Raw genomic sequence first — 19,207 nt, 5'->3', positions numbered from 1 at the left:
GAATAATTTTGAAAGTATGAGTGGGTTTTCGAATGAAAAAAAAAGAATGGGAAGAGAGAAATGTTTCTGATTGGCTTGGAAATTTGGAATGGAGAAAGTTTTGTTTGAATGTTGAGACAGTTTGGAAAAGAAAATATCAGTGTGTTACCGGCAGCCGAGAGGAGCAGTCAAAAGTTTTCGTGAGTAGTTCAGAAGCAAGTACTAGTGGTTGTGTTTGATAAGTGAGAGTAGCTGAAAAGTGGAACGAGAGACAAATCAAATCGAGAAGAAATACCTCTTTGATTCTGTAAAGTCCAAGAGAGTAAGTTACAAGAATTATCGTTATTAAAATTATTTGTGACACCAAGTAAAAAAGATACTTGGGTCTCAGGAGATTATTGTTGAGAGAAAGAGAAGAGAGAGATTTGGAGTTTATTGAACGAGTCCTGGTCAAAGGAAGCCTGGCTTGTATTTTGGAGAAATAGTGGCTGGTATCCTGCTGGATTGTTTGCTGAGAACGGAGAGGGCTTTGATTGGTAGCCTAACATAATCAACAAGGAGGAGCTGTTTGGGTCAAGAAGAGACATCATTGTGTGTGAATCAAAAAGATCAGTCAATAACCTATGTGATAAATTTTTTATAATCAGAAGTTAATTTTTTACGTAAAAGCATATGAATTTAAGATTCCAACATTTCAAAAATTTAGTAGGAAGTATAAGTAATTTTGCGAATATGTACCTTTGTTTGTTTAGCTGGGTTTATTAATGGTATCAAGAACAAAGCGATAAATATTTGTTTGAATTAGATTAATTTATATGGTAAAAGTTTCTTTTGGACAGTTATGCCCACAGAATTTAATTGATAAATTTACAGAACATTGTTTTTGATAATAAAGGTAATTGTATGTTTTTATTTATGATTGTTCTATTTATTTCCTTTTCCTATTTTATCCCGATAAGGATCAACTAAGAGATACTGCAACCACGAGAGAAGATAAGCATAACATAAGATAATTTAGACATTTTTTTATATTATAAAAGGCACCCTGAGATTCTTTCTTAATGTTTATGTATGATTTGCGTTAATTAAATAATTGATCAAGTAAATAATAATTAATATAAAAGTAATAGGAAGCAGATCATAACAATATAATATATTCTCATTGCATCTCTTTCTAGGTCGGCACATGCTTTTTCTTTCGATTGGTTACTTATCTCGGGTGTCTAACAGTTCTACACTCCCCGTTACAAAATTCCGCCACTAAAAATTTTTGATGAAGTTTGACAATGTATAACTTTATTATTTGTACTCCGATTTTCAAGAGTCTTGCATCAGTTCGTAGAAACATGTATTGACATCGTTTGTTATTATTCCGGTAACAATTTTTTTTTGATTATATGACGTTGTACGTCATATACGAAGCGTTGTAGTTTCTCCTAACTTTAAAAAATTTTGTGGAAAAATTGAAAGGCTGATTTTGCTGAATTTTTCATTAAATTTACTAAAAGTTTAATGTTCGAAACCGGTCGTCCAAGATACAATGAATTGATTGTGAGTAGGTCTAATATTTTTCTTTCTTTAACCTTATTGAAGTGGACTTAATGTCAAGTTAAATTTCACTTTATCATTTTGCCTTCGATCTCTAGTTTGCTTCTTATTGGTTCTTTTGATGTTCTTAATAAGATACAATGTAACACAAATAAGCAGGCTTATTCAGTAAGGAAGGTATAAAAAATAGAAAGTATAGGGAGATATAAAAAGTAGGTACAAGAGAAACTATGCATGCAAGTGCTAAACATATGCCTTTATATATTCGAATTTAACAGTGTATGATTTATTTTCATCCCATTATTATTTCCACCAGTATTATTATATTCTGGATGCCGTGTTTGTATGCTTATTTATTTCGCCTGTGTGTTTCACATGAGCTCTTTATTGAGAGAAAAGGAAAGTTTATCAACGGTTCATGCATTCTAATGCAATATAAAAGAAAATGTAGATAGGAAGATATACAATACCTACGTCATTGTTATCGCAGTCCAAATATAATATAAAGATAAGATCTTATCATGAGAACATTTTGTAAAATCAGCATGAGGACCACATAGTAGAATAAATAGGTGTGATCTTCATTTATAAAACAATTAACTCCTGCGGAAATCTCAAGTTACATAAAATTTAATCCAATTAAATATATGTTTTTGATGGTTTATATATAATATATGTGTTTGATTAGTGGATACAGTATGTTTTCACTTGTATATTAAATTGTCTAACCTTAATTTAGCATACACTTTTTTAATATAAATATTAATTCCACATTGTTCCGTCTAGGTTCTATCACTATATCATTTTCTGTTTTTATCTCCTTTTTTGAATAGTAATTTTAGAATTAGTTTGCTAGTTCTCCATTCTTCCGGTATTTTATTGTTTTATAATTTTGTTAATTAATGTTGTTAATTGTCAGTAGCGTACTGATAGATCAGCGGGCCCTGGTTCCAGTTGGGATGCGGGCCCCCGCCCAAAACAATAAATATAAATCATCATATATCATAAACTATATCATAAAAACTCAAGCTAATTTATAGTCCATTTACTCACGGTTTTTGCTGTACATTTTAAAAAACTACTCGGATTGAGCTGAAATTTGGCATACACATAGCTAACATGTCAAACAAAAAAAAAGTGATACCTACTGCGCCGATGTACGCTTCTGTCCTAGGTATGTTTTACCCCTTCTCGGGTGAAAAACATACGTTCAAGATAAGGCCGGAATTGGATAAACTGACTAATTCTAAGCAACCTTTAAGTTCTATAGAGTTTTTTCACTAAGTCAATACTTTCGAATTATTTGTGAGTGAATATGTTCATTTAAAAAAAACACGTTTTGAGACGGTTTTTCGCAAATACCCTCAAAAAGTAAGTATGTTATCGAAAAAAATATTCTTAGTAAAAATATAGCTTATAAAAAAAGTGAAAAATATGCTGTATATACGAAGTCTTTAAACCCAGTAGGTCATGAAATGTAGGTTCTTATTCGTCAAATTCCAAATCGAATATTTCAACGTGAAGTAAGTAATTAAAAATGAATCAATTTTCGAGAAAAAGTCATCACAACGTTTTTAATATATTTTTGTCATTTTTTAGTTTCTAGCATCAATATTAACTATGTAACGCTCAAAATAAAGTTGGACACTTCTTTTTTTGGTAAACAAATCGTAAAAATCACCCCCTAACTAGCATCCCAAATGAAATTAATCGTTACCGCTCCACAAGTTACTTGACTTATGCATTGATGATCTGTAAGTTTTACCGCTTCAAAGTGCTCATTTTTGAAAACAATTTGGTTTTAAATTAAAAAAAATTTATAATTGTGAAAAAATTTTGTTTTTTTAAAATAACTTTATTAATGATTGGTGATACCAAAAATTTTAACTAGTATAAAAAAATAGAGGTTTTGCTATTGTGAATATTTTGGACTTTTTGTTTTCCTGCATACACTCGTGATTAGTGACTCGTTTAAGCCCATTTGACTACAGCCTTTTCAATAATAGGCACTTTGAACCAACGAATCTTAAGTACATATCTTATAAACAATAAGTAAAGTAATTTGTGAAGCGGTAATATCATTTCGGATGCTAATTAGAAAGTGATTTTCACGACTTTCTTACCAACAAAAAAAAAAGATACCAAATATTATTTTGATCGAAATTTACTTACTTTTGATGTTAGAAACTTTTTAAAAAAACAATAGACTAGACTATTAAAACAGTAAATTAATATTTATTTTATCCTATCGTTTTTCATATTCACATGATTGATCACTTTACGCCAGCCGTTTTTATAAATACGTATAGTATAGTATAGTTGATCCAAAAGATGGCATAACCCAGACATCTAAAGTGAAAGTTATCCTTCAACACCAAATTGTGGTCCACACAATGTCCAGATGAAAGTCACACCATTTTGAGCGTCGGGTTTGGGGGGGAGAGGGGGGAGAAATCGGTAAATTCTTAGTTTTTTAAGTTTTTCGCCAATATTTCTAAAACTATGAGGTTTAGCGTGAACAACCTTCTATACAAAATTGTTCTACATTAAATTTGAAATAAAAAAGGCCCTATGCATAATCTTTCTAAAATGAATGGTTCCAAAGTTACGGAGGCAGTAAAGTATAACTGGTCCAAAAAAAACCTAACCCAAACATCCCAAGTAAAAGTTTTCCTCCAAAACCAAAATGTTCTATATGGTCCACATATTGTTCAGTAAAAAGTTACACCATTTTGAGCGTCCGGTTTGGGAGCGAGATGGGAGAGAAGCCGGTAAATTAGTAGTGTTTTTACGTTCTTCGTCACTATTTCTAAAACTATGCTTTAGCGTAAACAATGTTATATACAAAAATGTTCTACGTGAAATTTAAAACAAAAAATGTTCGATACATAATTGTTATAAAATCAACGGTTCCAGAGTTACGGAGGGTGAAAAGTCAAGGTTTTCGATACTTTTTATATTTTTTGGGCAATATTTATGATATAACTATACCAAAAACCCAGACATCCAAAGTGAAAGTTATCCTACAACACCAAATTGTTCTATATGGTCCACATAATGTTCAGAAAAAAGTCACACCATTTTGAGCGTCGGGTTTGGGGGGGAGAGGGGGGAGAAATCGGTAAATATAAAAAGTATCGAAAACTTCCACTTTTCACCCTCCGTAACTCTGGAACCGTTGATTTTATCACAATTATGTATCAAATCTTTTTTGTTTTAAATTTTATGTAGAACATTTTTCTATAGAAAATTACTTACGCTAAAGCACAGTTTTAGAAATATTGACGATAAACTTAAAAAAACTACTAATTTACCGACTTCTCCCCCATCTCCCCCCCAAACCGGACGCTCAAAATGGTGTAACTTTTTACTGAACAATATGTGGACCATATAGAACAATTTGGTGTTGAAGGAAAACTTTTACTTTGGATGTCTGGGTTAGGCCTTTTTTTGGACCAATTATACTATACTACCTCCGTAACTTTGAAACCGTTCATTTTAGAAGGTTTATGCATAGGGCCTTTTTTATTTCAAATTTAATGTAGAATAATTTTGTGTAGAAGGTTGTTCATACTAAACCGCTTAGTTTTAGAAATATTGACGAAAAACGTAAAAAACTACGAATTTGCAGATTTCTCCCCCTCTCCTCCCCAAACCCGACGCTCAAAATGGTGTGACTTTTTTCTGAAGATTATGTGGACCATATAGAACAATTTGGTGTTGGAGGATAACTTTCACTTTGGATGTCTGGGTTTGGGTCTAACTATACCATACTAATAATGAAACTCAAAAATTTTCTACATCCAAAATTCCAGTCATAATTAAAAACCTTATGATTAAAAACCTCATTAATATGGGAAAACTAACACAGCTTTTAAAAAATGAACATTGGAATAAAATTTATATCAACAAAATAGATTCTGAAATTGCATAATATGATGCATTTATAAATAAGTTAAATAATTACATACAAACCTATAGTTGATAGGGTTGATATCTTTTATCAAACGACGAGATTTTCTTAAAAAGAAATTATAGTCTAAGAGCTGGGAGCGGATTTTGTGCGTGATAAGTAATATGGAAAAACTATACGGGGATATGTTGAATTAGTTGTGTACATGACTTTCACCAACGGCCGGAAACCAAAGTTGGGGCCGAGGGTAGTTATAAGGGGTCAAAGTCGCGGTTTTTATTATTTTTTTTATGACGCTCATGATCGAGATAGTGCACCAAAATTTGGGAATAAGTAGGTCATGACGTACCTAAGTAAAATCTCTAGTGCACCAAAATTTGGGTATAAGTAGACCATGACATAAATAATTAAAATCCCCAGAGCCGTAAACCAAAGTGGGGAAGGAAGTTATAAGGGGTCAAAATTCCGTTTTTTATTATTTTTTTTTGTGACTCTCATGATCGAGATAGCGCGCCAAAATTTGGGAATAAGTAGGTCATGACGTAACTAAGTAAAATCTCCAGGAATGGAACGCTGCGTGGCCGACAAAGGGGTGGGGCAGGGGTGAATATAAAAAAATGTAAGGGATTTTTTGCGACGTTCGTGATTGAGATAGTGCACCAAAATTTGTGAATAAGTAGACCATGACATAACTAAGTAAAATTCCCAGAGGCGGAAACCAGAGTGGCGGACGAGGGTAGTTATAAGGGGTAAATATCGCGGTTTTTATTATTTTTTTTTGTGGCGCTCATGATGGAGATAGTGCACCAAAATTTGGGAGTAAGTAGGTTATGACGTAACTAAGTAAAAGATTCAGGGGCGGAACGCTGCTTGGGGTACAAAGGGGTGGTAGGCAGGGGTGAATATAAAAATATATGGGTTTCTTTGCCGTCCGTGATCGAGATAGTGCACCAACATTTGGGACTAAGTAGATCATGACATTACTAAGTAAAATCTCCAGGGGCGGAACGCTGCGTGGGGGACAAATGTTGTGCCGGGTCACAAAAATAATAATACACACTGCGACTTTGACCCCTTAAAACTACCCTTATCCCCAACTCTGGTTTCCGGCTCCGGGGATTTTACTTAGCTAAGTCATGGTCTACTTATTCCCAAATTTTGGTGCACTATCTCAATCTAGCACGTCGCAGAAAACCCCTTATATTTTTTATATTCATACCTACCCCCAACCCTTTATCGGCCACGCAGCGATCCACCTCTTGAGATTGTACTTAGTTACCTCATGACCTACTTATTCCCAAATTTTGGTGCACTATCTCGATCAAGAGCGTCACAAAAAAAAATAATAAAAACGGCGATTTTGACCCCTTATAATTACCCTCATGCCCAACTCTGGTTTCCGGCTCTGAGGATTTTACTTAGTTATGTCATGGCCTACTTATTCCCAAATTTTGGTGCACTCTCTCAATCACGAACGTCGCAAAAATACCCTTATATTTTTTGTATTCACCCCTGCCCCACCCCTTTGTCGGCCACGCAGCGTGCCACGCCTGGAGATTTTACTTCGTTACGTCATGACCTACTTATTCCCAAATTTTGGTGCACTCTCCCGATCATGAGCGTCACAAAAAAAATAATAAAAACGTCGAATTTGACCCCTTATAACTACCCTCATCCCCAACTCTGGTTTCCGGCTCTGGGGATTTTACTTAGTAATGTCATGATCTACTTATTCCCAAATTTTTAGTCGACTATCTCAATCACGAACGTCGCAAAAAACCCTTTATATTTTTTATATTCACCCCTACCCCCACCCCTTTGTCGGCCACGCAGCGTTCCGTCGCTAGAGATTTTACTTAGTTACGTCATGACTAGTGTTGCCAGGTCCGATTTGATTTTAATCGGTACATAAGCAAAAACAAATCGGGATTTAGGGTTGTAGATCGGGACAAATAAACAACAATAGCCCAGTAGTAAATAAAAGTCTCTAGCATTAAAACTAAGCTAGTTACGCTCAAAATAAAGTTGTCTCCTTTTTTTTTGGTAAAAAAAATCTAGAAAATCTCCCCCTATTTAGCACCGTAAATAAAATTAATCGTTACCGCTTTACCATTTACTTTATATGTGTATTGTTTATACGATCTGTAAGGTTTACCGGTTGGGAGTGCTTAGTTTTGAAAAAAAAATGGTTTTATAGTAAAAAAATTCCTAAAATATTGGAAAATGCCCTTTTTTCAAAATAACTTAAAAAGTATTAGGGATACTAAAAATGTCAAGGTGTAAAAAATAGGTAGGTTTTGCTTATATAAATATGATAGATTCATTTTGTTTTTCTGTTAAACAAAAATTGGTTCAAATATGGCTGTTCATATTTTGCATACACTCGTGATTAGTGAGGCCCTTTCAATCATGTAAAAAATACATAAATAAAGTAAATTGTTTGTAAAGCGGTAACGATTAATTGCATTTGGGGTGCTAAGTAGGGGGAGATTTTCACAATTTTTTTACCAAAAAAAAAGGAGTCTACTTGATTTTGAGCATAACTCGCTTAGTTTTGATGCTAGAAACTTTTTTAAAACATAAAAATAAATCTTTATTAAAAAGTTTTAATTGGTTTTTCGTGAAAAGTGCTTCATTTCTTGGTTATATCACGTTGAAATATTTGATTTGGAATTTGACGAATAATAACGTATTTTTCATGAGCTACAACTTTGCTTTTGCTGGGTCTATACACTTTACGAGTTCACAATTTTTTTCATTTTTTTATCTTATGCTACATTTTTGCTAAGAATATTTTTTTCGATCAAATACTTACTTTTTGAGTTATTTGTGATAATTGCCTGAAAACGTGATTTTTTTGTCGAAAAATAAACATTTTCATTCGTAAATAACTCAAAAAGTATTAAGCAAGTTAAAATTCGATAGAACTAAAATTGCTTAGAATTAGTCAATTTATCCATCTCCGGACTTACTTTTCACCCCAACTAGGGGTGACTGTCACCCCCCGAGTAAAAGCAACCAACGGCCGGCACAAGCCGTCCAAATTTTCATTCAGTTCGGAGTTGATCCTGAAAATTACACGGTATCGTCGTATTTCCCGTTCATTTACTGGACTACAAGGTGTTTCTATAATCTGTATTTAATCCTACAGAATAATAATAATCAGACGAAATTACAAAAAAAATTGTAGATTAAGAAAATTATTTATTTTGTATTAAAATTATATTTTTCATTCGATTTTGCCGCTTTTAGGAGTGCGTTGTTTTTATAACATAGTTATAAAATTCACTGCAAGTCTTCCTGAAATTGGTTTTCGTGTGTGAAAATCGGGACATTTAGTGTCCCGATCAGGTACAAATCGGTACGCGTCCCCAGACCCCTGAAAATCGGGACGTCCCGCGCAAATCGGGACACCTGGTAACGCTAGTCATGACCTACTTATTCCCAAATTTTGGTGCACTATCTCGATCATGAGCGTCATAAAAAAAATAAATTCCGCGACTTTGACCCCTTATAACTACCCTCGGCCCCAACTCTGGTTTCCGGTGGTTGGTGAAAGTCATGTACACAACAAATTCAACATATCCCTGTATAGTTTTTCCATATTACTTATCACGCACAAAATCCGCTTCTATCTCTCCGACTATTAGTGTCTATATAGTGTCTTGTTATCCTTGCCACTATTGTCTATATTTAGAATTTAATTTCAATTTTTAAGAATTACCTACCTCTATAAAAGTACAGGCTGAAAGATGGCGGTTCAATAACCACGAATATCGAGCTTATTGTATTGGGATTATTTTTATGGCTGTATAAAACTTGCAATGCATATTTACAACTTTGTAGTTTACCTACATCTTATTCATGAATCTTGCTAATATACAAGTGTTTGAGTTATCATGTGTAGGCAGGTCCTGTCGGTTAGTCTTTACAAATGTTGAAACATGGGCTTTGGAAAGCAGGTAAAACGTGTAAGGAACCTTACAACAGGGTTCCCTGTATTTCAATAAATTTTGTTTTCAAATTTTTTGAGGAATTGGTATTCTCCGTTTTTATTTATAAGTACGTACACAAAAATTAAAATCTATTAAGCAGTTTCATTTCCTATGTGTGTACTTGTGTAGTTCAAATTCAAAATGTCCCCATCAAATTAGAAACAAAAGAAGCAAAAAGCGCATTAAAGCGGGCCCCTGTGGGGCCCGGGCCCTGGTTCCGCGGAACCATGCTCAGTACGCCACTGTTAATTGTTCTGTCATTCCTGCCGCACAATATTTCCCTAATTCGTTTGATATTCCGTCTTTACCTGCAGATTTTCAAGTGTTTTTCGAACTTCCTTTGTATTTATATTAACATTTCTTCTGCATTTGTGGTAATTCTGGTGTTTCCGGTTCTGGTGCCATGTGTTCTTCTTCTGCATAGGGCTTTTTTAGATAGTCAATCCATGTATTCTTTTCTGTGTTTTGGTTCTGTTAGTTCATTTACCTTCGTTTTTTGACCTGTCATATTTCCTTTTTGCAGACCATAAAAATCATGTTTCTTTTCTTTAAAAAAACGTTACCAGTGATCATTTTTTATTCTTGCTACAAGTGCAGGTGTTTCGTTTCTTTGCCCAACTTTCGGGGCAAAGAATCGTTTCTGTGATATTTATCACGATATATATATAGTCCGTCGGCTATAACTTTTCCCATGCGGTACGATTCATTTTCAATAAAATTAAGTCAAAACAGAAAGTGAACCGTACGCCGATGTGTGTAGTATACAGTGATGAGCGCACTAATCGGCAAAATAACGCAGAAGATGGAAAACATATAAGTTGTGAGATAAAAAGAGATGAACCTAGTGGAGGTGTTAAATTTAGCGATAGTAACTTATAGATTGACATTATATTGATTGTTTCCACCTTTAAACGTATCGGACGAGTTTGAGAAATGCCACTGTCACAGTGACAGGTTTAGTTGACGTACTCCTCTGATACGTTTAAAGGTGGGAAACAATCAATATAATAAGGGAAAATGAAAATGTAGTATGTCAAAGTGTGTAAATAATTTATTTCCTTAGCTGAGCGCTTTCGACATAAACGTCATCATCGGAGCTAATGGTCAAATACTAAAAAAGTACCGCTACATAGAGGTGTAAACAAGTGCATCTTAGGAATGTAAATTTGATTTTTAAATTGTGAATGCTAACTTAGTCCTCCGTACAACAGCAAAAAAACAGAAAGAAACGGCCACATACACGTTGCACAAAAACATATAAACTTTTTTCATGGTACGGGTGTCGATATCACCCGTCCATCCTTGGCCTAGTAACAACAGCTGACTGACTGAGTCAGTTTGTATATGCAGTATAAATTTGTTAATAGCTTAAAATTAAAAGTGTCTAGTCGGACAAACTTTGATATATGCGAACACTGGAACAGGGGAAGTTTTAATTGTGGAACAGGCTAAAAATTTGGAACGGTCAGACCACGAAAACGGCACATGTATTTTGTCCGACAGAACAGACTTAAACTCTCCGAACAGAGATTAAACTCTCATGCAAAAATCAGACTTCTATTTATCACCAAATGGGCGTTTTAATGAGTGGAACATGTAGAATATGTCAAATGATAGGAATTATGACAGGTGATAAATAGCAGTCTGATTTTTGCATGAGAGTTTAATCTCTGTTCGGAGAGTTAAGTCTATTCTGTCGGACAAAATAAATGTGCCGTTTTCGTGGTCTGACCGTTCCAAATTTTTAACCTGTTCCACAATTAAAACTGCCCCTGTTCCAGTGTTCCCATATATCAAAGTTTATCCGACTAGACACCCTTAAGCTATTAACAAATTTTGAGCTTGCTATTAATTAACTTTTTTTCATACGGGGGATCAAGACCTATACAGTATACAAACTGTATATACACATCGACGTTCGTTTCAATTTATGTTTTGACTTAATTTGATTGAAAATGAATCATACCGCATGGGAAACGTTATAGTGGACGGACTATATGTTTCTACCTTTTTCTGTTATTATTTTTTGGAATAGGTATATTGTGGTGATTTTTATCTTTGTGGTGTATTATTCTGATGTTTTGATATCACATAATATACCTGGGCGGAGGTAAATTCCTCACCAACCAGTAGAACCATATAATCCGACAGGTATTTTCCTCATCAAGTTTAAGGGTTCGTATTAATCCGGTAGGTATTTTCCTCACCAACTCACTCAGGTAATAAAATAAAAAATATAGATGTAATTTAAGAACGATTATTATGAAAGCATCCGAAATCCGAATAAGACATTCATTTCCTTACGTTGTAATAATAGTTTATAATATAGATAATGTGCAAAACGTATAACTTATTATTTATTATTTACTATAATAAGAAACACACTTTACAAAATCCATTACAGTCGTTTGATTAGACTGATAACTTATTATAGTTATTAAGGTACCAAGGGCATTATAAGGATAATAACGCTTGAGGTCAATAGTGTATAGACCGAGGGCCTTCGACCCGAGGTATATACGTTGACCGAAAGCGTTATTATTTTATTATTATAATACCCGTGATGCCTTCAACGTTTAATGCCCGACTAAATTATTCTTTATATGCAAAAAATTTGAATAAATTTTGAATTAATTAGTTTTCGAATAAGTACATTTACCAGAAATAGTCGTAACGTAATTGTGGTAACCATAGTTTTACTTAGAGTTTTATTTGTCAACTTGACAGTATTTAACTCGTTATTTAAATTTAATAGGCACTAGGGTGTTATCTATAACACCCCCTTGGGCGTTATATCGTACTTAATAGACTTCGAAATAAGGTCATTATTTGTCAAATAATAGACCAGTCGTACGTAAATTTTCTACATTTTTCTCAGCTTACTTGCAGACTGCAGTAATAAAAAAAAAATCATTTTATAGTTTGCATGACATTAAATCAAACACAAAACAATCTGATACGTCTTCCGGTTTTATATAATGTAAGGCCAAAAGTATGTTTCAGCCTACTTCAGAATCAATTGTATATTCTGATGTTAAATCAAAAGACTGAATTTTCAATACCAAGTTTGGTGTACTTAGGTGAAATCTTCAATCATGTATTTCAGTGTTTGGACACATTTGAATGATTGAATTATGTATAAATATAGCCTTTTCAAAATCTACAAAAACTTAGGATTAAACTCAATTTCGAGAGCTTTAAAAATTTCTGATTTTAACAAATAGAACAGATTGTTTTAAGTTTCTGTTTTTTTTGTTTGACAGTAAACAGTATAATAAAGAAATATAAGGCCCATTAATTGGCCCATGAATAGTGAATAATTGCAAATAATATGTGGTACGGTAATTGTGCCATACATTTAATATACGAGAGGGGCAAAATTATGGAATAAATTAATTTTCTCTAAAACGGACAATTTTGGAGAAAAACCCCGAAACAAGTCGATTTTTATTTTTAAATTATCATTTTTTGGGCTATCTTTTCATAGTAGTAACGTCATATAACTGTGCGTGATCACGAAATCAATGATTTTTTTAAATGCAAATAGGGGTCGTGTGGTAGCTTATTTGAAAGGGTGTTATATTCTCTATTCAGTAATATAAACATTAACGTAATTATTGATTGATTGATTGATTGATGACGTCACTAATATGAAATATAGATATGCCAAAAAATTGTGAGTTAAAAATAAAAATCGACGTGGTTCGTGGTTTTTTGTCCAAAATCGTCCATTTTAGAGAAAATGAATATATTCCATAATTTTGCCCCTCTCTGTATAAAATTCAATGTTGCTAAAAATCTTATATTTGTTTCACATTCACAACTAAATACAGTTATCTTACTTTTGACACAGTTTATAAAGAGAAAATTTTCCTCCTTGGTTGTTTTTTGAGTACAGCTCTTCACAAATTCTTGAACCTCATCAATATTGGAAGGAAGTCGACCAGGCATCATTTCCGTATAATTATATATATTTTTTCTCATATAACAGACATCGATCGTAGTAATTATTTCAAGCAAATTAGTGCAAGCTCTTGGCGAATGATTTTTGGCGGTTTTTCAGTATATTTGGCTTTACGTTTACAAGAGTTAGAAACAATTTTTCGATCTATCTTCTGCAGATCTGGTTTATGATTATGTTGTAGGCTACTTCTAGTTATTGTAAAATTTGCCCTAATAGTATTCAATTTCGCACTAAAAGTTATTTTATTGCCTCCAGAACACTTCTTCACTTTCTAAAACTGTCACCTTATAAAAAATAATATTTTCAAATACCACGATTACTTTCTATTAAACATGCCATTTTTGTCAAAATTCCAATTATGACTAAAAATAAAATACTATAAAATTAATTAGTTAATTATTATAGGTACCTACTGTAATTTTATAGTAGATAAATAATTTCCTTGAATGCCTTTTAGTGAAATCTACCTGAAACTACCATTTCAGTTTTGGTGAGGAAAATACCTGTCGGATTATGACATACCCTTCCAAACTCAGGTATAAGATTATTTTGGTGAGGAAATTACACCCGCCGATATACCTATGTGTTTTCATTCGGATTTTGCACAATACCAATTTATGATCGCTTCCTATTTTTGCTCATGTTAGATTTGAGATATACCTATGTAACTGTCTATTCAACAGAATATAATCTATGATAGATCTTTGTCCTCAATGTCCCTATTGTTTTCAAAGGTATATTTGTTTTGTACTTTGTGAGGGAAAAATGTATTACTAATACGTAGGTACATGTTTTAGCTGCAGAGGTCCGTCAGGCCTCCGTTTTCATTTCCGATATTTTCGTTCTATCGCTGTTTTATTCCTGGACCTGGAACTATATCATTGCCACCAGGGGCGTTAAAATCACCCATAATGATTACTTATTCGTCGGCGTGTCGTTTACATATTACAGTCTGAAGGAGTTCATAGAAGTTTTCTCTTATGGTGCTATCTCTGTTGTTCTCAGGTGCATAGATCGATATCATTATCATATTCAGATGTTTGATATCCAGTTTGTCTTTTACGATAACTATTGTTTCAGAGATATATTTACATTCTTGTACTTGGTGTAAAAGTTTTTTGTATAGGGCGACTCCTTTGGCTCTGGTTTCTTTCGTAACAGTTCTGTAAATCATCAGAAAGTCATGCAGCATAATCTGACCCTTTCCTTTTTTTTATTCTTGTTTTGTGGTGCGTATATGTCTATATTTTTTTCTGCAAGCTCTTTTATTCAAACAATATTAATTTCATGGTTTTAGATAATGGAATGTGTGTGTGTGTGTGTTTATGTTTTATTGGCACTGGTTTAAGCAACCAACTGGCCAGTCAATGTGTTTTGAATTCTCTCTTTTACAAAATATATGCTTAGTATCTAAATTTAAAACTATTAGTACTACTGTTTTTTTTTACTCTGTTTTTTTTATTTTTTTTTATTATATTTTTTAACATTTTTTTTATTACATTTTTTATTTTTTTTTAGTTTTTTTTTTTTTTTGTATATTTTTTTATCGCGCTAAGACCTAAACCCGATTCAACCTCGCGGAGGTTTAGATCTTAGTAACTTTTTATTTTATTTAATTATTTTTTTTTTTTTAATTTTTTTTTTCTTTTTTTCTCAGAGCTTTAATTTTAAACAATTAACATGGTTGTACAAAATTTTATAAACATCTAGATTGTTTGATTGTAAAAGGTATATAAGATTAAAAGGAAATTGTACATTAATTTGAACTAGATTGGCAAAAAAGTTTGATATTTCAATAAAATGTAAAGGACATTCTAATAGCATATGTTGTAGATCAGCTAGCTCTCCACATAAACATTCATCATTATCTACAAGTCCTATTTCTCTTTTGTAGACTGGAGTCAGACAGTGATTACTTCTTATTCGACAAATAGTTTTGATAAAGCCTTTGTTGGAAACTTGATTAAACCATGTCTTGATGGGAAGTGTAGGCTGGATTTTTTTGTAATAATTTCCTTTGTCTGAATTATTGTATTGTTCCTGCCATTTCGTCCGTTTGATAGATCTCATAATAGAAATTATGTCTCCCATAGGAAGTTGATAAGTATGCAGAGTGGATTCCTTCGTTGTTGCTTTTTTAGCCAGATCATCTACTATTTCGTTGTTTTTTATACCAATGTGTGCTTTTATCCAACACAATATTATATTTTTGCCCGATTTCAAAGCTTCACTGTTCATTGCTATGATGTCACTGATGATATAATTTTCTGCAAAATTATGTACATTATATTTCAATGTCTTTACAATGCTTTGGCAGTCTGTAAATATAACATAATTGAGTTCTTTTTGATTAATACATATTTTGTATGCTTCGTTGATTGCAATGAGTTCAGCTGTGAAAATTGTCATTTTATCAGGTAATCTGTTGTTTATTTTTATACTTTTTTGTGGGTAATATATAGCATATCCAACTTTTCCTTCCATTTTTGAACCATCCGTATATAATTTCTGATAACTCCCCCAGTTTTTTTGTACACACTGAAGGTGGTCTATTTTAGTAAGGAAGTCTGTCGCACGAATATTACTTAAATGACAGTTAACTGGAGATAAATAATCTTCATAATTTAGCTTTCGAGACGAGCTTTGTTCAATTTGGTGTATGTCGCCAATGGAATTAGAAACGTTGAGGAAGCTTTCCACAACTAAAAGCAGTTTCTTTTTTTCCCAGTAATAATGAGTTAGGTATGAGGTGGTTAAATGAACAATTTTATTTAATAGCAGTTTATCGTTAACCGCTGTTTTAACTATAAATTTCTCACTTAGGTATTCCCTGCGTAATGAAAGTGGAGGTTCATTAAGCTCACATTCCATGACCAATATAGGTGTGCTACGAAGATAACCAGTGCATAACCTAAGTGCCTTATTTTTGATCCTCTCGATTTTTTGGAGTACAGAGTTTGATGCTGAGCCATAAAAAATAGATCCATAGTCTAAGATTGATCTTATCAAATTTCTGTATAGTAATATTGATATGTTTGGATCAGCTCCCCAGTTACTGACACTTACAGTCTTCATGATATTCATTGCATTTTCCATTCTTCGTAATATGTAATTTGTGTGTTCTTTCCAATTTAATTTGGAGTCTAAAAATACGCCAAGAAATTTTATTGAAGTTTTATAAGGAATACTAGTATTATCAAATTGTAGATGGCTTTGAGGAACATATCGTTTTTTAGTGAAGGTAACAATGGTTGATTTACTCTCTGATATTGTTAAGTTATTATCGGTAGCCCATTTTTTTATAATATTCAATGTCGATTTAAGGTAGTTATTACATCTATCTATTGACTTATTTTCTGCATATATCGCAACATCATCAGCGTACTGTAGGATTTTTATGTGTTGAGGAAGTTTAGTTTCTAAGTCAGCAGTATAGAGTATATATAATATAGGACTTAGGATGCTACCCTGAGGTAGTCCCAAAGATGTGTATCGGGAGTTAGATTGATCTCCATTTAATCTAACGTGAACTGCTCGATTAATGTATAAGTTAATGATGTTCCATGTTAGTATCTCGGGTATTCCTATTTCCAACATTTTCGCGTATAGTATGTGAAGATTAACGTTGTCGTAAGCCCCTTTTATATCTAAGAACAAAGCACTAACTGCTTTCTTATAAGTAAAGGAACTATAAATGTCTATTAAAAAGTGGCAGAGGCTATCTTGTGTGGATTTACCTTTTCTAAAACCAAACAGACTTCTTGGTAATAGGTCGTTCTTTTCTAGCCAAAATTCCAGACGGTTTTTAATAAGTCTCTCATATGTTTTTAGTATACAGGAAGCCAGACCGATTGGACGGTAAGAATCCCAATTCTTTGATGATTTTCCTGGTTTTAAAACCGGGATAATAGTGTAAACGTGCCAATCGTCAGGAATCTTTATGCGGCGCATCCAAATTTCATTATATATATTTAGTAGTGCAGCCTTACCAATTCTTGAAAGATTTGATAGCATCGAGTAATGGATATTATCGGCACCTGGTGCTGAATTTGAGTTTTTCTTCAACGCAAAGTTTAGTTCAGTGGCAGAAAATGGTTTGACTAGGAAACGGATTGGTTCTGGATAGTCGTACAGAGCATTTAGTTGTAAATCAGGAATTACTAATTCTGCAGACGGCGGTGTGATATTTTGATGGAACTCTTCTATCCACGAAGCTTCCGACAGAATAACAGGGACTTTGTTCTTTGTTTTTCTATTTTTTATTCGGTTAACTTTTGACCATACATCTTTAATAGGGACTGACCTATTTAGGGATCCGACATAATCTCTCCAGCTATTTCTTTTAGTTTGTTTAGTGATCTTCTTGACATGTGCATCATATTTTTTATACTTAAGTAGGTTTTCATGGTTTGGATTTTCTTTGAATATACAAAAACTTTCCTGTCTTCTTCTGACTGCTTCTTCACATTCTAGATCCCACCAGTATTTTCCTCTGGAAGTCGGTTTTTTTATTTTAAATTTGGGGATGCAGTAGGATGCAGTTGTATTTATATTGTGCAAAATTTGTTCATAAGAATTTATATCTTTAAATTGAGAGAATACATCTTCCGAATACTGTTCATATAATTTCCAGTCGGCATTCTTTAAATTCCACTTTTGTGAATATGGATTATATGTATGAGTTGGTTGATCCTCTAACTCTACTCTTATAGGTGTATGGTCTGAACCAAATAGGTCTTGAAGTGTTTTCCAAGTGATCAGGTGGTTTAAGTCAGGAGTACAAATGGTCAGGTCTATTGCCGATTTCGAGAAGTTCCTAAAGAAAGTAGGAGAGCCATCATTTTTGAATATTAAATTATTATCGTCTATACAGTCCATCAAGATTTTACCTTTCATATCTGTTTGGTTGTCTAGGCCCCAGGCAATGTGGTGAGCATTAAGGTCACCTCCTATTATAAATGGTCTTTCTATAGATGTTATGAAATTGTTCCATTGTTGTAACAATAACTTGGTTCCTGGGGGAACATACATAGATATAAATGTGACAGTATACGACTTAAACTTTATTTTTATTGCTACTTTATTGACGTTTATTAAATCTACTTTCATGGTGACTTCCTCGTAATATAGGTTTGAATTTATTAAAATTGCTGAGCCACCGCCAACAGTTACTGAAAAGCGGTCGTCTCTGACAATATTGTACCCGTGAAAGTTATAATACTTTTCTGGTTTAAATCTAGTTTCTGATAATAATGCGATATCAACTTTCTGGTCTTCTAATAGGTGGATAAGGTTTTCTCTATTAGAGTTAGCCGATCTACAATTCCATTGACAAATTACCAATCTATTCATTATTATATAAGAGAGAACTTAAAACTGATTGAATTGAATTTACTAGAACTGATTTTTCTGGAATTTCAAAATTTTTGTGATTTATATTAGAGATAACACTTGTAACTATATTTGATATTAATTCTGTTAATTCTTTTGACGGTTCATGTATTTTAGATCCTTGTTCTGGATTAAATGTAGATTGATACGAAGAAGAGGTGATAATACCACCAGGTCTGTTGGACATGGGGTTTAACTTTATTATTTTTTGATGTTCCATTGTTACTTGGTCTGGTGAGGAAGAGATAGGTCGTTTGTATTTTGGTGGTTTTATTATTGTATATCTATTTGAAACTGAAGGTAGAGCGAACTGATTGGAAGATGTTTGAGACGTGGACAATTGAGTAAAGGAATATGAAGAGGATGGTGCATTCATATTTGGAGTTTGATGAGAATTTATTGAGGAATTATTGGCTG

This window comes from Diabrotica virgifera, chromosome 5 (genome assembly GCF_917563875.1).
Source record: "Diabrotica virgifera virgifera chromosome 5, PGI_DIABVI_V3a".
Lineage (NCBI taxonomy): Eukaryota > Metazoa > Arthropoda > Insecta > Coleoptera > Chrysomelidae > Diabrotica > Diabrotica virgifera.
The sequence above is the reverse complement of the archived record's forward strand: the minus strand, read 5'-3'. Positions refer to the sequence as shown.